The sequence below is a fragment of the Triticum urartu genome, chromosome 2A (genome assembly GCF_056163025.1).
Source record: "Triticum urartu cultivar PI428250 chromosome 2A, HENAU_Tu73, whole genome shotgun sequence".
NCBI lineage: Eukaryota > Viridiplantae > Streptophyta > Magnoliopsida > Poales > Poaceae > Triticum > Triticum urartu.
In genome coordinates, this window is record NC_141874.1 from 29,346,309 (window position 1) to 29,369,485 (window position 23,177).

The window sequence follows — 23,177 nt, forward strand, 5'->3', positions numbered from 1 at the left end:
ATGCCGCCGCGCCGCCGAGGAGCATCGGGCTACCACGGCGTCCGCCAGCGCCCCAACGGCCGGTACTCCGTCGAGATTCGGTCCGGCGACGTCCGACTCGGCCTCGGTACGTTCCGGACCTCGCACGAGGTTGCACGCGCCTACGACGCGACGGCGTGGCGCCTGGACAAGCCGCGTCAGCAGATGAACTTCCAGGATGTCCAAACGCGCCAGCAGGCACACGACGTCGCCCCTCCGCCTCGTCTTATCATGGACCAGGACCGTGCGAAGCACGCTCGGCGGTAGCGCCGCCTCCTTGTCGCCGAGGAGGACGAGCGGGCCATGGTGGAGTGGCGTCGGCGCCACCCAAAGGACGTCGCCAACGAGGAAGCCTTTTGGGCAAAGCGCCGCGAGGAGACGGCAAGGCGTCGCGCGGAGCGGTTGGACATGCGTCGGCGGAAGGCCCTGGCGTTATCGCAGTGCAAAATCGTTGAAAATGGTGGGCAGTCGATCTTTTCGTCTAATGATGACTGTTGGGAAGACATTTGGCTCGATACCTCGGGGCAGACCAACAAGGATGGCAATGATGATGATGATGATAACGATGACTGGGAATTTTTAAAAAATCGTTGCACCATAGTTTTTTATCTATCTATGCTATGAAAGTATGTAAAATATCTATGTATCATTTTCATCTATGAATTTTATTTATCATTTTATTAAAAGAATGTACGCAATGTTTAGCGCACGCTGCATTTTAGCGCGGCCGCTGGAGCTACGCACGCGCGCTCAGTTTTAACGCGGCTGCTGGAGCCAGCGTTGCTGGCCGCGTCAAATCAGGCGAAGGGCGTGTGGCAAATGAGTTTTTAGCGCGCGGCGTGTTGCGCGGCTGTTGAAGATGCTCTCATGACATGCTTGTGTATCCCCTACGCAACCCGCGGTCCACATACAAAGCTAGCACACCAGTGCATGGCACGCATGTATTTCAACTTAACAGCTACTAACGTATATGCACGAGAAAAAAAACAAGCACACATCACGGCGCTATACTGCACGGCCCGAGGTAGCGGCCTGCAGGTAGCTCGGCCACCAAAGTGCCACTCTCTTTTAGTTAGGCTACTAATATTTTTAAGTTGAATGCTTTATAATTTGTACTAAGTGTTATCTTAGTTAGAGCAATGCTATTTCAGTACAAAATTCATAGTAAACACTAAAAAATCAGCGGATTATCAAATCCACTGTAATATGTAAGACATATTTGACCAGAAAATCATAAAGTGATGTGCAAATGATTAAGTGACAAGTTCCTTGCGAACATCTTGTGTATTCTAGATTTGTTTATTTGAGTGTGTATAATCAAAGACAGCTATCAAAATATTTCATCTATCATATACTTTCGAGATCTCTAATAAGATATTTAAAAACACACACAAAGTGATATACACGACATTCATGCAATAGTTAGAAATTAATCTAAGAAGGTGTAATGTGTTCACTTTAAATATGTTTTAGGTGTAATGTTTTAAAAATGAATTATTTATTATAAAACAAAGTGTAAATTTACCATACTATATTACAATATTTTTTATTTGATAGAAATATATGTATTAAGTATTAAAAATTAGTATAAATGATTATATTTATTATGATTAATGTAGAGCCAAATATTCCAAAAAACGTACTTCAATGTCAAAAAAGCGTATTCATAAAAATATTTGGAAGAAAAAGACTTATTTGGTTGAGCCGGTCGCTCATAGCGAAATGTGTAGTTTGTACATAAACACCCTAAACTTCATAATGCACACCCATGTGTATCCTTCTCAGGTACAACAACATATATCGACCGTGCTAAAGTTATGGCAGCATTTCACACAACAAAAATAGCCACAAATGACAATAAGAGACAAGTTATTTACGGGTATCGATCGAGGTGCATGAATTGCTGATATAGAATATACAAAAGGTATTTGTATATATGAGGTCGGAGCACCTTAACCAAATAATCATTATAAAGTGTTTTTGCAAAAAGTAAATCTTAAAATCCAATTCATTATGATTGCTCCATGCAGGGGCGGGCCCAGGAATTGAGGACTGTGTATTTAAAATTTGAAAGCATATAACCTTCCTTTTGGCGCGTATAACATATTATACTAGTTATAATAAACTATATAAAAGATATCACATAATATATTATATTGATAAAAATGATCATAAGTTGGTACTATTCAACATTAAGAAGTAAAAAAATTGTTCAACAATTTATAAACGTTCTAACATTATCTATTCAAATGGCAAATTGCAAATTCTCGTGTCTAAACAATTCATAATTGACTGCAAACTAGTCTCTAGTTTCACTATAATTAAGTAGAAATGCAATTGGTCAATGGTCAAACTAATTTACTTGGTCTTATATTTCTGTACTGCAGCCCATTGAACAAGACAGGAACAAAATCGAGGCCCTGTTGTCTGAATGCAGTTCGATAGTGACAGAAAAATTCAGTTAGAACACTTTGCATAGTTGAATTCGGGGTTAAAGGATTAGTATGTGTAGTTAGCGATTATTACCTTCAAAAGTTGAATTCGGGTTGTGGCTTTGAATTGAATCAATTACTGCCCCTGATTTCTTCACGCTTGCTAACCCACCACCTATTGTAGTTTGCAGAGATCAGAAACTTTAGAATAAAAAGGCGGCGAGAGATCTGGGTTGGATTCTCCATGCGCGTCTGCGCCGCCACGCGCACCTGCGATCCATCGCCGATCAGGCGACGGCAGCTCTGGGCCCTGGCCGCCGTGCGGTGCCGTCGTGTCGATCAGTCGGTTGATGGCACGGGTCGCATGTGATGCGCAGAGAACTGGAGAACAGGGGAAGGGCGGCGCTGCCGGTTCGTGTGATCGATCGATGGTTTTTTTTCTTAAGGTGATGATTAATCGATGGGTTTTTTTTTCTGGTGTGTGCTGCAGTGATTTGGGCCATGTCGTAGTGTGGTGAGGGGGAAATACGATGGGGTGTGTCTGGTTTTGGGCTGAAATCCTTAACTATCACGTTCTCGGCTATTAGTATCGTTTTTTCCTTATAAAACCCAGTATTTATACTATATATACCTATTTTTTGGACGAAAATAATGGGTATTCAAGTGAATATCCTTGAATTGAGGTGGGCCCACCCCTGGCTCCATGCCGCATGATTTCTCCTGACCTCGTTAAGCATTTGTCATTGTTGTCTTCGACTGCAACAACTAACCATGTCGCATCCTGGTTTCGTGAAGAGCTAGCCGATGACTCCGATGCAATTTCGATATCCTTATCAATCATCTTTTTTCCTGACAAAAGTCTTATGACCGAAGATCCTTCACATATTGATCTAGGTCGAACATCCCGCTTCTCCCTAATATTTGTCCCTATCACACACTTTTGAGGCTCTTGGGTCTCATTTGTCCCTCCATTTACTCTACATCCATAATGAATTTTACATCAGTCATATTATAATGATTAGTAAAAATAATACAATAAATTTTAAATCATTTATTATATTTTAAATCCCAGTGAAAATCCTTGCAATGTATATGCCTAAACACTTATCTTTTACCAATTTTTTTACTTTTCATATTTACTAAAGTATGATGTATCTCTACTCTTATAAAAAGCACAGTTGGTGATGATAGTGTGTCTGCCATCTGTCGTTTTCGGCCTCCCGGTCTGCATCGAACGCGTGTGAGCCAAGTTTTGGAAAATTTGCAAAATGACGCCCGCACTGCACCCCACATTTACACAAAGTCCCTCAGTTTCTATCTCCAGCCCTCCCACCCAATCCATCCAATCACGGCTCCTATCTACCACTCCGGTGCTGGCGCCGTCCGCCGCCAAACCTCTCATGCCTCCTCCGCCCGCTCCCATCCACGACGGTGTAGCCACCCGCCACATACTACTCCTTCTCCTTCCCCGATGACACACTTCACAAGAAGGTTGTCCCCTTCAAGTACGACCCTCTCCCAAAGGACCTTCATGACGTCTTAGCGGCAGCGCCACCCACAAGCTCCACCGCCATCCCATCCCACCACAGAAGTGCTGACAAGATTCCTCGCATGGCCTAGCCCTATATGGTCGTCGCCACTACTGTTTGCTCCTTCCCCGCCCCCTCTGCATCCCTCATTCAGTTCAGCCATGACCACTCGTTTCCACAACCAGCCCCCTTGTCTGTTTGGGCCGCGATGTGGCCGCCGCCTCATGGAAAGACATCATTGTTGTTTCTCTGCAAGGTAGCCGGCCTCCTCCTCTCTAATTTTTTGGCATTGTGCATTCAGCGTCCTCCGCATAAATTAGTGACAGTTTCTGCAAATGTACTCCTGCAGATTTGATGCCACTGGTTGATTAGTGCGTGAAGTTGGATATATTTGACAGCAAGTTGATGGCTATTGTGCTTATTTCGGTATTATAATAGATTCAGGGATGTTTATTATTCCAGTATTATAAGTTGATACCATGGTATTAGATATCCTGCTGCTAGAATAGCTTATGAAAACGCTTTGGCGTGACTTATATTTCTATAGTTGTATTGGTGGGCACTGGGCAGCCATCATATGTGCAGAGCAAGGTTGTTGGAAGTTACCAATATGTGTGTTGTTTGACCGATGAGGTCTCGAGAAAAGAATTATTGTATGGGTTTCAGATAAGGGAGATACACATGGACAATGGTGAAATCCCTGAATTAAGTAAATTCATTATGAGAGTTAGTGCTCTGTTATGTGCAATCTAAATAATCTTAATTTGTTCTTTCATTTCCTCGTGAGATTACTTATAATGTCTGCATGATGCAGTTCCGTGCCCTTCATCCACCATTGTCCTGGTTTCAACGGCAAGCAACTTATTGCTATTACACGATTATTTATTTTACTCATCGGTGCAACTGGAGTTTTAGATGGCACAATTAAAAAATCTACAAAAACCTTACTTTGCGGTTAGTCTTACAGTTTTCCTTCTTTTCATTCTAGCTTTCGCATATACTCTGTTTACTAGCATGGGGAGGGAATTTTTCCGCAAAAAAAAGCATGGAGAGGGAATTGAAAGAAACTGCCCGATGCTTGATCTCCGTAACGATGCATTTTTTTGGCAAATCTTTACTCCAATGGAGTCACTGAGGTTGAAGTAGGAGAGGAAGAAAAAACACATCATTGCATATTTGGGTTTAGTGATAAACTGATAATGCTTCCATATGTTCTTGATCCCCAGATGCGACTTACCTCTATATGCACTTTTCTTACTGGTGGGTGCAGGAGCCCAGGCCACCCACGTGAAGACAATGGCCTTAGCCACGTCATCGAGGTCGAGGGGTCCTCAAGCCAATCCTGGCCCTCGCCGGCGTCAGCGGCCCCGTCCTTCTCCATGGGGTCAGTTAGTCAATCTCGGTCATCCGATTCATCTCCGTCGAGTATGTCACTGGTGCGGAAGCTGCGTCGGACAACAACAACGCGAGCTCATCGCTAGCTCATATGAGTCTTTGGTCGAAGCCCTCCTGCCGCAGCTCTCCGCATGTTTCTTAGACAAAGGGAAAGACGAATGCCGGTGTCAGCAAGGTTGTTATCCCATCTCTCTATCTCTCTCTGATCTGTGTTGCTATTGTTGTCTGAGTGAAGTGACTGTTGTTATTGTAAGAATAGAAGTGAGCTGCTGATTTTGAATAAAATTGACTTGCTTGCAGATTCTTGTACGGGCAGAAGAAAGATAGAATTGACCTTGTGTACGGACTGTTGTATGGATGTCGATGGCCATCACCCATCAAAGGAAGGTGACGCCAGATGTAGGTGACGCACTCTGCCGGTGAGGAGCTTCGAAGACGGTGGTGGCTGACGAGCAAAGTCTGCTCGTTGAGGAGGTCATCCACCGTCATGCACATTCCTGGCTTTGGAACAACTTGGACTTATTTGATTTGGTTCAGTTCGATTTGATTTGGTAGTTGTGGTGGTGTTAAATTATCAGCCGCCGCATTTTTTTGGCAGATCTTTACTCCAATGGAGTCACTGAGGTTGAAGTAGGACAGGAAGAAAAAACACATCATTGCATATTTGGGTTTAGTGATAAACTGATAATGCTTCCATATGTTCTTGATCCCCAGATACGACTTACCTCTATATGCACTTTTCTTGCTGGTGGGACATAACTAGAACTAATATTTTGTGTGGAACATAATTAGAACTAATTTTGTGTGTGGTTTTACCATGTTTTAATTGTTGAATTTTTTTATAATTTGATGCCCCTTTTTTCCTTAACAATTTACTATTTGTCCTTCGTGTGATGCTCATGTTGCATTGTTCAGCGACTGCTTCTGGATTACAGGAAGAAGTTGGAGTAAATCCTTGTGTTTGGCTTCAATTTTTTTGGTTTGGATATCTACCCAACATTAAAACTGACTGTTGTACAAGGGAAGTTCCATATTTGCGAGATAATTTTCTATAATGCAGAACTGTAAGAATAACCCTAGAACCATCTTTACAACCTGATGTTACTTAATAATAAATAATGAGTTAACTATATAAGAAGATTTAAATGCTTAGCTTTTCATGCCTTTAGTTAGAAATTGATGTGTGATTTCAAGGCTCGTACTGACTTTTCGTTATCCTGCTTTTCCTCTTAAAGGCTAGAGAGAAATCATTCAAGAAAGCTTCATAGTTATGTAAGTGTTCAGATTTTTTTTGCTAATGATTATTTACCTCTGTTTGCATGATGTTATGTAATTGATTCTCTCTCTTTTTCTTTCTTTTCCACGTCTAAAAACTGCAGATATTGACTGTGAGATGAAATTGTCATTGTTCATAATTTAAATGTTTGACACAAGGCCGGAGCCTAGAATGCTAGCTTCTTAATGCTACTTGACGGGTTGCCATGTCGATGTTTCCCCTTTTAGACGGAGATGGTCATGTCAAAGGTGTCAATGGCAAGGTTCTTCGCCATGTTAGGCCTCTCCTCTGCCTACCTCATGAAGATACGCCACCAATACATTGAGTTTCCACTGGTTATACTTCTTTACCGATGTAAAGTAGTTAACTGATGGTTTTGTTGTATACTCTTTGGGAAGCCATTGATCTGGTACTACATAGACTGAGGACGAGCTGAAGAAAATGTGAGCCATGGGAGGAGAGATTTACTGGAGCAAGGTGAACAACGGTGGCAGTGACCAGATAGGAGACGCAGGGAATGAATGTTTTCTCGTTCTTAGTGCTTTGGCTGTTGTACACTAAAGTGGATGGGAGATCTGCAAGTTAAAGTAAATATCATGGTATTCCTCTCATGCACCTTGTCGCATATACCCTCATAACCTCTGTAGCTCTGCCCTTACCGTTCGTTGTCTTATCTGTTCCTGACAAGTATTGACTTCTCTTTCACTTCCTTGCTTGTATATACATGCTATGATGTATTGTAATATGGATTGGATTTCATATACATGTACTATATTGATTTTAAGTGTTGCACACATGGTTCTTGGTCGTGTTCTTCTGATCTAACGACTCTGCACCTAATTGATACGACAACATTTCTTGTTCATGCTGTAACTATCATCATGCTTTAAGTAATTTTATTTACTGATGTGAATGCACTCATGATCTGTGTGGCTTTGTGTTAAAGTGTTCCAATATTATTTTTGTGTTGTTATCAAGTAGGTAGTTCTGTGTATTTTTGTATTTTTTATGGCAATTTCTTTGACCTCGTGGATGATTCAAATCCATATAGCTTGTGAGGTGATGGCAGTCTTCGGCGGCATTTTAGTCTGTATAAGTTCAAATGTCTTTCCTATAGAGAAATAAAATGCAGTTCACTTAATTTTCAGAATAACAACTCTTGGTGACTACTATTTATGAATTGCATATAATCCTTTGCAATTTTTGAATAGTTAACACAAGGTATTCGTTCATATCCTTAATTGTTCCATTGTGATGGTACTTGCATTACTCTTTGTTTGCAGATATATTCTTTTATGATTTGTTCATAATAATTTCTTGAGGACAACAATTTAGGTGGAAGATATGCTATAGACTAGGTGGTAATAATGCCCAACATTTACAACTGCAAAACTCTTAATAAATGTCTTGATAATCTCAAATAATAAACTACTGATTATTTTTCCCGACATTCAGAAATGCATAGTGAGCTGCACGTTTGGGTCACCATGTTGGAGTTGCTTTTAAATGATTCAAGAATATCATCAATCCTGAGAATAGAGGGGATCGGAGTTAGGGAGGCGTTTTGTTAACATTTACACCTGATTTTTATTTATTAGTAAATAGGGGCGGGTTAACATTATTTTCTCTTGTTAAAGCATTTTTTAACCCGTGGCAATGCACGGGCACTCAACTAGTGAGATGTAATGAGAGGCGCACCTCTCATGTTTACACACAACAGTTACAGTAGCAGGTGATGAAACCCCCTTTCCTGTGCGCTACGGTGCGGAGGATCGCCTAGGTCTGCGCGCGGAGGTAGAGGATGGCCAGATCTGGATTGGATCGCCCAGGGCCTGCGAGCGGCGGTCCGCACCGGTCGGGTTGGCGTGTGCTCGCCGAGTTCCTGCATGCGGCTTGACCAATTCATCTCTAGTAGTGTTTGCTTTGGGCTCATGTTGCACTGTGGCGCTGGTGGCCTCAGATCCTTGGATTGTTGGTGGAAGACTCGGCTCCGGGCGAAAATCATGCATCGACCCTGTCGTTGCCGGCGGTAACGGCGTCCACGGATGTCGTCTTCCTCCTTGGAGGTATCGTTGTGGAGCCGTTCCCTTCCTTCCCAATAGTGTGAGATCTCCTGGTGAAAACCTAAGATCGGGCAGTGCCAGATCGGGTGACGGTGGAGTCCTCAACTTCGTTTTCCTCCTTGGAGGCGTCACCTTGGTGATCCCGCTGAGGGGTTCTGATGGTGTTCGCGTTTGATGGTAGAGCTTTGGTTGTGGTGCTGCCGACGGGTCATTTTCTTTCTTTTCTTTTTGCGCTGCCTTTGCGGTGCTTTCCTCCTCTGAGGACTCTTGTAACACCTTCTTCTCATCAATGAATTTGGCAGTTCTCCTGCCAACATTCAAAAAAAAATGAAACCCCCAGATTCTGGAACATTTTCCCTTCAATGAAAATGCGGGTAGGCCTCTTTGGGAGGCATAATTAAGCATTTCAATGATTCTTTTCAACCACGTACCCAAGTGCAACTCATATTTTTGTTACTTTTAGCATTTTTGAGTTGTTGGTAAATTGCCATCCCTAATCCCATTCCACTACCCATTAATCAATCAAAAAGCTAATTGTCAGTGAAAATCGAACGGTAACCTTCCTCGCCTGATCTGAATGAACTTTTGTGAATCAGAGAAAATCTTCAGCGTCATTTTTGAAATAAATAAATACTGATAAGACCACAGCGTTCTACAATCTCCATTGGAAATTGTCAAGTTATATTATTACTCATTATATTGTTGCACATCACAAGTTTTGCTGTCCGGAAAGATGATCATTTTTCTTCCGGAGGTAGAAGAAGGCCTCGTGCTACTCGCTCATTTTGCCCCGTTGTTTAAGCAATGCCGCAAGATTTTCAACGCCAGCCAGCTCACGCCGTTGAGCTCGTGGTCTGCGTCGGTCAGCGGCGTCCTCTCGCCGGCCCGGAAGAGGAACGCCTTGTCGCAGCGCACCGGCGTGCCACCAACCTGCTCCAGCAGGGTGGCCGCCTCCGTCAGCATGTCCTCGTCCCCGCCTGCGGCCAACTCCCTGGCGGCGCGCCCCAGCCGGCGCACGGTCAAGGCGTAGTCCTTGGCGCACTGTTCCAGAACCAGCCGCCGCCGGGGCGACGTCTCGGCGGCCTGCAGCCGGGCGATGCGGTCGCCGGTGGCCTTGGCGGTCGCCCCGGCGATCCTCACCGCGATGACGACGAGGCCGAGCTCGTCGGCCGTCGCACTCGCCGGGTCCGCCCCCAGCGTCTTCACGCACAAGTCGTAGTCGTGCGCGGCCTCCCAGGAGCCGGTGGCGACGAGCGTGCACGTGTCCTCCAGCGTGCTCGCCCTCGCCGTGCGCGCGTGCTGCGCGAGGAGCAGGAGGACGAGGGCGGAGGAGAGAGCTTGGAGAGCAGCCATGGTCGTCGTCGTCTGATTTGTTTCTCTCTCAGACTCGACCTATATATACTGTAAGACGTACGTAGGAGTAATTAGATTGGTGGCGCTGTAAATTTGTGTTTATCCTTTCAAACGTTTCCATTCGTTGCTCATGCATCAAACTCTTTTACTAGTTACATCACATTGAACAAAAACCGAATGTAATAAATTTTTGACAAATGTAATTAAGAATGGTGAGTAAGAAATTCACCACATATTAACCATGTGTATTAATCATCGCAATATTAGTAAATATTTCTGACGCCCAAGAGCCTACTGAACATATAATTTCTTGAGAATCTAGACAAAACAAAAGACCCGATTTATACTAGCAACACTAGTTAAAATGGGCATTTGTGTCCCAAATGAACGGAACCGCCTGTAATAACCCTACCACATGGTTTTCTTTTTCACCGAGACGGTTATTAAAAGGAAATCGCCTACAAAAATTAACTCGGGCGGCTCAAAAAGAAAAGAAATGAAATGAAACAGCTTGCAGGCTAGTATTGGGCCACAACCCATTTTCACAATTGAACCCTATCTTTCCGTCCCTCAAATCCCACCCCCGCTAGTTTCCTATCTCTTTTTCTATGCCGTTTGTGGCTATTCCGATCTCTTTCAGTTAGCTCTTGATGAGTGATCTTTTATATTGTGAGACCGGTTGACTTTGTCAGACTATTTGCTTTTATTAATAAGATGGCCGCATGCATCTTTCTGATGCAGAGGCCGGGGGATAACCTCCTTTTCGAAGAAAAAAATCCCACCCCCGCAGTCACTCCCCCCCTCTGTTATCTTCCCCCCTTCCTTCTTGCCTTGCAAATCCGTCCCTTCTCTCGTGCATCGATCTCGGAGGGTTTAGGTGACCTTGGGCTGCACCGTCGTGAGGAAGCCATGGTGGTCAAGCCGCCGCATCAGAGCTCGCCTTCCGCCCTACCATCTAATCATGTGTTGTTAAGATACAATCAGCTAGGTAGATTGCACTAGTTAGTATGTGATGTTGGCTAGGTGATTCGAACTTGTGTTGACATATTTTCTTAAGGGGTCGGCTGGATGTCAGGTGACTCAATTTATAATTTGGGTAAGTCACTCTTTGATCTACCTTTAGATCAATGGACAGAACATTCATCTACAACGAAAAATGGCTGACCTAAATAATCATTTTTTAGGGGTAGCTAGGTCAGTCATTATTTAGGCCGACCTAAATAATCTATCAGTCGATTTTGTCATATTGCCTTCCTAATCAGCAATCCGAGGGCCTGACTTGAGCAGTATGCATGGCCAATTTTCAGCTACTTTGCTCCCACAGTTTGTGTGCCCGTTTCAAACTGGCGGTGCCAGCACTATAACCTATGATGTCCAGTTCAAAAAAAAAACTATGATGCAAGCACAAAGTATTTCTAAATATTTAACTATTTTCTTAATTTATGCAGGGAAAATGCTTGTATCGAGAGAGGTTTGCTCAAAATACTGTGCAGTCAATTGACCACACAGCCAAAGTGTGGCTTCGCCACTGGCCGGTTGTAGCATGAAACGTCCGCATGCTTGGTCTAAGAGCAAGATAAAAATAACTAACATGTCCACTTTACTAATCGTGAGCTCGTTTTTTTTCTTTTTATTGTTTAGACGAGGATACATGTACATCTGCCTATATAAAATTGTTCTTTTTTTTGCATTGAACCTATATTTAATTGCTGAATATACTTATGGTGCATGTGATTTGCAGATGAGTCGCCACGTACGTATAGTTTCGGCCAGCTAATCATGGGAGTAGATTAACCCTAATTAAAACAAACACAAATTTTAAAAGGGAAAATGTTACACAACTACAACTTGGCATTGGTATTACCATTGAAGATGAATAGATTGGAAGTTTTTCCACAAAAAAGAGAGGAAAGAAAGTGGAAAAGTATTAAAAAACGAGTAAGCAAATAATGTAGTAGTCTTTTCGTAAAAAAATATTCTAAGGAATTAATTAGTCGCATTGGTATTACCTTTAAGAACAAAGAAAATGAAAAACAAAATAAATAACGATAAAATTTGCCCACAATTAAGAAAAAAATTGCACTTCCTAATATCATGCCAAAATAATCTTATAATAGAGGAATTTTGCAAAAAGGAAATTTTTAAGAATGAATTAGTAGCATTTGTATTAGCCTTAAAATAAACAAAAGAAATAAAAACTGAAAAAAGCAAAATAATGAATTTTTCTAAGAAAGAATGAATTAGTGACATTGGTATTATCCTTTAAGTAGGAAGAAAATAAAAAATTAAATACAAATAATGTTAAAATTATCACAATCTACAATTGTGTATAATATGCAAGAATAAGCATATACTACTGGACTTTTTGGGAAAAATAAGTTCCCTAAGTAGGAAGGAATAGTGGCATTGGTATTAAACTAAAAAGGAAAAAAGAAACAAAATCAAAATAATGAAGTTATCTAAGAAATACTGAACTTGTGGCACTTGTATTACGTTGAAGTAGAAAGAAAATAAAAAAAATACAAATCAAGATAAAATGTGCAAAACTCGCGGTTTTGTATAATATGCAAGAATAAACATATAATAGTGATTTTTTTGCAAACAATAAGTTCCATAAGAAGGAAGCAAATAGTGGCATTGGTATTACCCTTAAAAAGAAACAAACACTAAAACACAATAATAAAAAGTAAAAAAGTTTTCTAGGGAAGAATGAATTAGTGGCACTGGTATTACCCTTTAAAAAATAAAATAAAAAGCTAAACTAATAATAACAAAATTTGCACACATTGTACACATAAATTATGTTCTAAAAATTTATGCAAGAATAAGCATGTAATATTGGAATTTCCGTAAAAAAGTTCTCTAAATGAAATAAATTAGTGCCATTGGTATTACTCTTAAAGGATAAAGAAAATTATTTTTAAAAAGAAATAATGACAAAAAAATTCCAAAATATGCATCAAAATTTACTTTTTTATAATATGCTAGAATAAACATATAATAACGAATATTTCACAAAAATAAAGTTCCAAAGAAGTAATGAATTAGTGGCATTGGTATTACACGTAAATAAGGAAGAGAATAAATAAAACTCAAACATAATCAAAACAATGAATTAATCTAAGAAATAGTGAATTAGTGACATTGGTATTACCCTTTGAGAGGAAAGGGGATAAAAACAAAAAGAAATAATGGTAAAATTTGCACACAATTTACACAGTAATTGCATTTATTATAATATGCAAGATTAGACATGCAAAAGTGAAGTTTTCGCAAAAACATGTTTTCTAAAATGAAACAAATTAGTATCATTGGTATTACCCTTAAAAAAGAAAATAATAATAATAACAATAATAATAATAAATTGCACACAATTTACAAAAAATGCATTTTTTAGAATATGCAATAATAAGCATATAAAAGTGGTTTCATAGAACAAAAGTTTCCTAAAAAGGAATAAATTAGTGACATTGGTATTGACTTTAAAGAAGAAACAAAATGAAACAAAAACTAAACAAAAATAAAATTAATGATATTTTTCTAAGGAAGAATGAATTAGTGACAATGGTATTACCTTTAAAAAAGAAATAAAATGAAACAAAATCAAAATAATGAAGTTTTCGAAGATAGAATGAATTAGTGACATTGGTAGAAACAAAATGAAACAAAAATTAAAATAAAATCAAAATATTAAAGTTTTCTTAGAAAGAATGAACTAGAGACATTTACAGGACATAATAAAGAAGGCAGGGAGAAGAGACAACGAAACACGCTCGGACTCGTACATTCACATGATGGAGAAAATTCGCAAAATTAATTTTTTTAATTTATATGAAGATGAGCTTTGCTCGCTTGATCTCAATTACTCTGCACTAGCAAGCCCCATAACGATCTCGGCGGCCGCGTCACCTGTCCTGCACGCACTGGCTGCAAGTTGCATGCATGCACGTGGTAGTGTAGGTGTGTGTGCATAGTTTAGGAAAAAGAATTTGACTGACCCTAATTGTCGTCTTTTCAGTCGCGTGATGTATAGCTAAAGCGTTTTTTTAAAACACTTGTGTGGAATGGAGGATAAAGGTCGAGGGTACACGAAAACGAGGATCACTGCCCAGGGGTGCACATCCATCACGAAGTACCACAGGAGAATATCCGGTACTCCCAACTCCTAGGGTGCTCCCCGGGCTCCAAACTGGTAGGACATTTGTAAATGTTCAAAAAATTCAGAAAAAAAATCCAGCACACAGACACAACATCATTGTATGTTGTCACAAAATTTGAAATCAAAATCTGAAACATAGCTTGAGAAACATAAATGACAAATTCGACAGTAGATAGTACACAACATAAGTTAGGCTTTAGATTTGACCCATTATCACATTTATGCCAATATTGTTATTTTTCTATCTCGAGCAATGTTTTGAATTTTGATTTGAATTTTTTTACAACATAAGTTGATGTTGTGTCAATGTGCTAGATTGTTTTTAGAAATTTTTGAACATTTAAAAATGTGCTACCGAGTTTGGAGCACTGGGAGCACCCTAAGGGTGGGAGTATCAGATATTCTCCCGAAGTATCAATTCGGCCATGACAATGGAGCCCGCAGGGACACTGCTTCCGTAGGCGTGTGCGAATTTAGCTGTCAGGGATGACGCATCAAAGATGACTACGCTGTTTGACAAGATAAAAACACAATTTATAGTACTAAACCATAAAGCAATTTTCATTGCCAAAATGGCCTTTGGTGGCCGAGCTACCTGCAGGCTGGAATCAGCCCCGTCAGTGCTCGTTACGATCGGTGCGAACCGTGCATGACATTCCCGTATATTAACTGTATTCGTAGAAGAAAAATACGGATTTATGGTTATCCAACTTGCGTTATCATGCAAATACGGTCACTTCGCTCGTATCTAGCCGTATAGCCTGCCCATGTGACGCGCCAGCCTGACGGAGGCCCACCTGTCAGTGGCTAGGAGTGCACAAGGGGTTGGGTGACTCTAGCACACCGTTTTTCTTTTCAGAAAAGTCCCTACGTAATTTATTTAATGACGCAAAAGACGTCAAATATAATGAAAAAAGGATGAGGTAGATTGGGTTCGAACCAACAACCTGTTTTTTTTACGGCATCGAACCAACAACCTGTTAATTAAACAATTACATCCATCCCACCAGTGCTGCCCGATGTTGTACATGCACAACTAAAATCTATTTGATTACACACAAAAGCACGTCAAGTTATTCTAAAAAAACATGTCAAGTTTGTCCAGGTTAATCAGATAAATAGACGCACATGTCTAATTGATAATTTAGGGGTGGGGCCACTAGTCGGTGTGATACTAACAACATGTTAGGCTAACCAGGTAACTAGACTAATCTACACAGGGCCCATCTGTCAGTGGGTCAACCAAAAATTTGTAACTTGGGCGCATGGATAATTCCGCAGGGAAAAAAGGGGCCCGATGGATTCCATTCGCCGACCTCAAGTGTGAAACCGCAGGAGCTAACCACTACACCAAATACCTATAATTGTCTAAAAGATAAACAATAAATTTTATATTTGGCAATGGAACTACTCGTATTCGGGCTTTTTCTCCTGGACCAAATTTCTGATAACAGATCGGTTACTAGAAATTTTTGTGGTCCCCAGAAAACTATGTTATTGCCTGAATTTTTTAATTTAAATGACAGAAACCATGTCAAATATATATCTCTCATATGCATACAGTATCAGAACGACAATGAATTGAACTTGCGATTTTTCAAATTTGAATTTCATTTGAATTTTTTGGATAAAAAGGTGAGATTTTTTGGAACCGGTTTTCTGGCTGAACGTGGGGAAAAATGGAATATAAAAAGAATCTGTGTCCATATTAAAGAAGGCACATCTCTTTATAGTCACGAATATGTAGCTAGTGCGTGTGCGTATACGATGTCTAGAGTTCAATTCTCCTCAAATATTCTTTGCGATTAAGTTGTACCCACATGTGTTATTGAAGGGCTACTGCTTAATTAAATACAGAACAAGGGGTGTTTCTGTAAAATAAAAATATGCGCGCCTCGTTCAAGCTGTTCCCAATCATTGACAATGGGCATAGCCACGCTGACATGCCACATCAGCGCAGGATACGTCTGAATACAAGCAAAGTGACCGTATTTGCGTAAGGACGCAAGTTAGATGACCATAAATTCGTATTTTTAAAATTTTAGCATCAAACTGAACATTGAACGTAAGTTATATGACTGCAGTTGATATTATCTCTTTTGATATTCTGCGCGGGCTCAGTACACCAGCAAACACCGGAGTGCAGCACAGCTCCACGTCGCCGTCAACCATGCATCACTCCAGTTTCATGTACGCGGCACGGGAGTTGGCTCCATCAACATGTGCCATGCCAGGGTGACTGTTCCTTACCGTCAGAGAGTCCAGCAAGAGCCTTTTGAGTTGTTGACGACCACACCCTCTGCATCTCCATCCTCTCCTACAGCTGCAGCAGTCGTATTTGAGGAGCCATGTCGTTTGAGTCACCAACGACCTTCCTCTCACCATTGCTGTGCGAGGCAACATTGGCTTCCACCGATCGGAACTGGCCTTCGGCGCTGCTGCTGTCCATGGGTTCAGAAGAAATCACCTCAGCGGAGCACCGGCCAGCTTCTGAGGTTAGGCTAGCCTGCAGCGACAGAGGGGCCCAGAATTAACATCGCACCACCCCACATGTGCTAATTTTAAATCAGCCCATCAGGCTCAGAGTATCTTCAACAGCCGCGCCAAAAGAGGCGCGTACGGTAAACTTAGTTTTTAGCGCGCGCTGGACGGTTTCGCGTGCTCCAGCGCGCGCGGGAAAGGGCGGCAGCTCGCGCGCTACTTTTGACCCGTCGCTTCCGGCGTGCCTAAAAATTGCGACGCTCACCACGCGCCTATCCACACTGCCACACGCATCTCATAGCTTCTTCGCCTTTCCAGCGCGTCCATCGCTTCCTCTCCTTGCCGCTCCAGCGCCCCGCCACCGACGAGCCACCATGCCGCCGCGCCGCCGAGGAGCATCGGGCTACCACGGCGTCCGCCAGCGCCCCAACGGCCGGTACTCCGTCGAGATTCGGTCCGGCGACGTCCGACTCGGCCTCGGTACGTTCCGGACCTCGCACGAGGTTGCACGCGCCTACGACGCGACGGCGTGGCGCCTGGACAAGCCGCGTCAGCAGATGAACTTCCAGGATGTCCAAACGCGCCAGCAGGCACACGACATCGCCCCTCCGCCTCGTCTTATCATGGACCAGGACCGTGCGAAGCACGCTCGGCGGTAGCGCCGCCTCCTTGTCGCCGAGGAGGACGAGCGGGCCATGGTGGAGTGGCGTCGGCGCCACCCAAAGGACGTCGCCAACGAGGAAGCCTTTTGGGCAAAGCGCCGCGAGGAGACAGCAAGGCGTCGCGCGGAGCGGTTGGACATGCGTCGGCGGAAGGCCCTGGCGTTATCGCAGTGCAAAATCGTTGAAAATGGTGGGCAGTCGATCTTTTCGTCTAATGATGACTGTTGGGAAGACATTTGGCTCGATACCTCGGGGCAGACCAACAAGGATGGCAATGATGATGATGATGATAACGATGACCGGGAATTTTTAAAAAATCGTTGCACCATAGTTTTTTATCTATCTATGCTATGAAAGTATGTAAAATATCTAAGTATCATTTTCATCTATGAATTTTATTTATCATTTTATTAAAAGAATGTACGCAATATTTAGCGCACGCTGCATTTTAGCGCGGCCGCTGGAGCTACGCACGCGCGCTCAGTTTTAACGCGGCTGCTGGAGCCAGCGTTGCCGGCCGCGTCAAATCAGGCGAAGGGCGTGTGGCAAATGAGTTTTTAGCGCGCGGCGTGTTGCGCGGCTGTTGAAGATGCTCTCATGACATGCTTGTGTATCCCCTACGCAACCCGCGGTCCACATACAAAGCTAGCACACCAGTGCATGGCACGCATGTATTTCAACTTAACAGCTACTAACGTATATGCACGAGAAAAAAAACAAGCACACATCACGGCGCTATACTGCACGGCCCGAGGTAGCGGCCTGCAGGTAGCTCGGCCACCAAAGTGCCACTCTCTTTTAGTTAGGCTACTAATATTTTTAAGTTGAATGCTTTATAATTTGTACTAAGTGTTATCTTAGTTAGAGCAATGCTATTTCAGTACAAAATTCATAGTAAACACTAAAAAATCAGCGGATTATCAAATCCACTGTAATATGTAAGACATATTTGACCAGAAAATCATAAAGTGATGTGCAAATGATTAAGTGACAAGTTCCTTGCGAACATCTTGTGTATTCTAGATTTGTTTATTTGAGTGTGTATAATCAAAGACAGCTATCAAAATATTTCATCTATCATATACTTTCGAGATCTCTAATAAGATATTTAAAAACACACACAAAGTGATATACACGACATTCATGCAATAGTTAGAAATTAATCTAAGAAGGTGTAATGTGTTCACTTTAAATATGTTTTAGGTGTAATGTTTTAAAAATGAATTATTTATTATAAAACAAAGTGTAAATTTACCATACTATATTACAATATTTTTTATTTGATAGAAATATATGTATTAAGTATTAAAAATTAGTATAAATGATTATATTTATTATGATTAATGTAGAGCCAAATATTCCAAAAAACGTACTTCAATGTCAAAAAAGCGTATTCATAAAAATATTTGGAAGAAAAAGACTTATTTGGTTGAGCCGGTCGCTCATAGCGAAATGTGTAGTTTGTACATAAACACCCTAAACTTCATAATGCACACCCATGTGTATCCTTCTCAGGTACAACAACATATATCGACCGTGCTAAAGTTATGGCAGCATTTCACACAACAAAAATAGCCACAAATGACAATAAGAGACAAGTTATTTACGGGTATCGATCGAGGTGCATGAATTGCTGATATAGAATATACAAAAGGTATTTGTATATATGAGGTCGGAGCACCTTAACCAAATAATCATTATAAAGTGTTTTTGCAAAAAGTAAATCTTAAAATCCAATTCATTATGATTGCTCCATGCAGGGGCGGGCCCAGGAATTGAGGACTGTGTATTTAAAATTTGAAAGCATATAACCTTCCTTTTGGCGCGTATAACATATTATACTAGTTATAATAAACTATATAAAAGATATCACATAATATATTATATTGATAAAAATGATCATAAGTTGGTACTATTCAACATTAAGAAGTAAAAAAATTGTTCAACAATTTATAAACGTTCTAACATTATCTATTCAAATGGCAAATTGCAAATTCTCGTGTCTAAACAATTCATAATTGACTGCAAACTAGTCTCTAGTTTCACTATAATTAAGTAGAAATGCAATTGGTCAATGGTCAAACTAATTTACTTGGTCTTATATTTCTGTACTGCAGCCCATTGAACAAGACAGGAACAAAATCGAGGCCCTGTTGTCTGAATGCAGTTCGATAGTGACAGAAAAATTCAGTTAGAACACTTTGCATAGTTGAATTCGGGGTTAAAGGATTAGTATGTGTAGTTAGCGATTATTACCTTCAAAAGTTGAATTCGGGTTGTGGCTTTGAATTGAATCAATTACTGCCCCTGATTTCTTCACGCTTGCTAACCCACCACCTATTGTAGTTTGCAGAGATCAGAAACTTTAGAATAAAAAGGCGGCGAGAGATCTGGGTTGGATTCTCCATGCGCGTCTGCGCCGCCACGCGCACCTGCGATCCATCGCCGATCAGGCGACGGCAGCTCTGGGCCCTGGCCGCCGTGCGGTGCCGTCGTGTCGATCAGTCGGTTGATGGCACGGGTCGCATGTGATGCGCAGAGAACTGGAGAACAGGGGAAGGGCGGCGCTGCCGGTTCGTGTGATCGATCGATGGTTTTTTTTCTTAAGGTGATGATTAATCGATGGGTTTTTTTTTCTGGTGTGTGCTGCAGTGATTTGGGCCATGTCGTAGTGTGGTGAGGGGGAAATACGATGGGGTGTGTCTGGTTTTGGGCTGAAATCCTTAACTATCACGTTCTCGGCTATTAGTATCGTTTTTTCCTTATAAAACCCAGTATTTATACTATATATACCTATTTTTTGGACGAAAATAATGGGTATTCAAGTGAATATCCTTGAATTGAGGTGGGCCCACCCCTGGCTCCATGCCGCATGATTTCTCCTGACCTCGTTAAGCATTTGTCATTGTTGTCTTCGACTGCAACAACTAACCATGTCGCATCCTGGTTTCGTGAAGAGCTAGCCGATGACTCCGATGCAATTTCGATATCCTTATCAATCATCTTTTTTCCTGACAAAAGTCTTATGACCGAAGATCCTTCACATATTGATCTAGGTCGAACATCCCGCTTCTCCCTAATATTTGTCCCTATCACACACTTTTGAGGCTCTTGGGTCTCATTTGTCCCTCCATTTACTCTACATCCATAATGAATTTTACATCAGTCATATTATAATGATTAGTAAAAATAATACAATAAATTTTAAATCATTTATTATATTTTAAATCCCAGTGAAAATCCTTGCAATGTATATGCCTAAACACTTATCTTTTACCAATTTTTTTACTTTTCATATTTACTAAAGTATGATGTATCTCTACTCTTATAAAAAGCACAGTTGGTGATGATAGTGTGTCTGCCATCTGTCGTTTTCGGCCTCCCGGTCTGCATCGAACGCGTGTGAGCCAAGTTTTGGAAAATTTGCAAAATGACGCCCGCACTGCACCCCACATTTACACAAAGTCCCTCAGTTTCTATCTCCAGCCCTCCCACCCAATCCATCCAATCACGGCTCCTATCTACCACTCCGGTGCTGGCGCCGTCCGCCGCCAAACCTCTCATGCCTCCTCCGCCCGCTCCCATCCACGGCGGTGTAGCCACCCGCCACATACTACTCCTTCTCCTTCCCCGATGACACACTTCACAAGAAGGTTGTCCCCTTCAAGTACGACCCTCTCCCAAAGGACCTTCATGACGTCTTAGCGGCAGCGCCACCCACAAGCTCCACCGCCATCCCATCCCACCACAGAAGTGCTGACAAGATTCCTCGCATGGCCTAGCCCTATATGGTCGTCGCCACTACTGTTTGCTCCTTCCCCGCCCCCTCTGCATCCCTCATTCAGTTCAGCCATGACCACTCGTTTCCACAACCAGCCCCCTTGTCTGTTTGGGCCGCGATGTGGCCGCCGCCTCATGGAAAGACATCATTGTTGTTTCTCTGCAAGGTAGCCGGCCTCCTCCTCTCTAATTTTTTGGCATTGTGCATTCAGCGTCCTCCGCATAAATTAGTGACAGTTTCTGCAAATGTACTCCTGCAGATTTGATGCCACTGGTTGATTAGTGCGTGAAGTTGGATATATTTGACAGCAAGTTGATGGCTATTGTGCTTATTTCGGTATTATAATAGATTCAGGGATGTTTATTATTCCAGTATTATAAGTTGATACCATGGTATTAGATATCCTGCTGCTAGAATAGCTTATGAAAACGCTTTGGCGTGACTTATATTTCTATAGTTGTATTGGTGGGCACTGGGCAGCCATCATATGTGCAGAGCAAGGTTGTTGGAAGTTACCAATATGTGTGTTGTTTGACCGATGAGGTCTCGAGAAAAGAATTATTGTATGGGTTTCAGATAAGGGAGATACACATGGACAATGGTGAAATCCCTGAATTAAGTAAATTCATTATGAGAGTTAGTGCTCTGTTATGTGCAATCTAAATAATCTTAATTTGTTCTTTCATTTCCTCGTGAGATTACTTATAATGTCTGCATGATGCAGTTCCGTGCCCTTCATCCACCATTGTCCTGGTTTCAACGGCAAGCAACTTATTGCTATTACACGATTATTTATTTTACTCATCGGTGCAACTGGAGTTTTAGATGGCACAATTAAAAAATCTACAAAAACCTTACTTTGCGGTTAGTCTTACAGTTTTCCTTCTTTTCATTCTAGCTTTCGCATATACTCTGTTTACTAGCATGGGGAGGGAATTTTTCCGCAAAAAAAAGCATGGAGAGGGAATTGAAAGAAACTGCCCGATGCTTGATCTCCGTAACGATGCATTTTTTTGGCAAATCTTTACTCCAATGGAGTCACTGAGGTTGAAGTAGGAGAGGAAGAAAAAACACATCATTGCATATTTGGGTTTAGTGATAAACTGATAATGCTTCCATATGTTCTTGATCCCCAGATGCGACTTACCTCTATATGCACTTTTCTTACTGGTGGGTGCAGGAGCCCAGGCCACCCACGTGAAGACAATGGCCTTAGCCACGTCATCGAGGTCGAGGGGTCCTCAAGCCAATCCTGGCCCTCGCCGGCATCAGCGGCCCCGTCCTTCTCCATGGGGTCAGTTAGTCAATCTCGGTCATCCGATTCATCTCCGTCGAGTATGTCACTGGTGCGGAAGCTGCGTCGGACAACAACAACGCGAGCTCATCGCTAGCTCATATGAGTCTTTGGTCGAAGCCCTCCTGCCGCAGCTCTCCGCATGTTTCTTAGACAAAGGGAAAGACGAATGCCGGTGTCAGCAAGGTTGTTATCCCATCTCTCTATCTCTCTCTGATCTGTGTTGCTATTGTTGTCTGAGTGAAGTGACTGTTGTTATTGTAAGAATAGAAGTGAGCTGCTGATTTTGAATAAAATTGACTTGCTTGCAGATTCTTGTACGGGCAGAAGAAAGATAGAATTGACCTTGTGTACGGACTGTTGTATGGATGTCGATGGCCATCACCCATCAAAGGAAGGTGACGCCAGATGTAGGTGACGCACTCTGCCGGTGAGGAGCTTCGAAGACGGTGGTGGCTGACGAGCAAAGTCTGCTCGTTGAGGAGGTCATCCACCGTCATGCACATTCCTGGCTTTGGAACAACTTGGACTTATTTGATTTGGTTCAGTTCGATTTGATTTGGTAGTTGTGGTGGTGTTAAATTATCAGCCGCCGCATTTTTTTGGCAGATCTTTACTCCAATGGAGTCACTGAGGTTGAAGTAGGACAGGAAGAAAAAACACATCATTGCATATTTGGGTTTAGTGATAAACTGATAATGCTTCCATATGTTCTTGATCCCCAGATACGACTT

The 23,177-nt window shown here is 42.0% G+C and overlaps 3 pseudogenes; 2 read left to right on the forward strand and 1 right to left on the reverse strand.

Moving 5' to 3' along the window:
* On the forward strand, window positions 1–642 carry LOC147983157 (uncharacterized; annotated as a pseudogene).
* Window positions 643–9,576: 8,934 nt separating this feature from the next.
* Window positions 9,577–10,142, reverse strand: LOC147983158 (uncharacterized; annotated as a pseudogene).
* Window positions 10,143–17,080: 6,938 nt separating this feature from the next.
* LOC147983159 (uncharacterized) lies at window positions 17,081–17,722 on the forward strand (annotated as a pseudogene).
* Window positions 17,723–23,177: the final 5,455 nt, after the last annotated feature.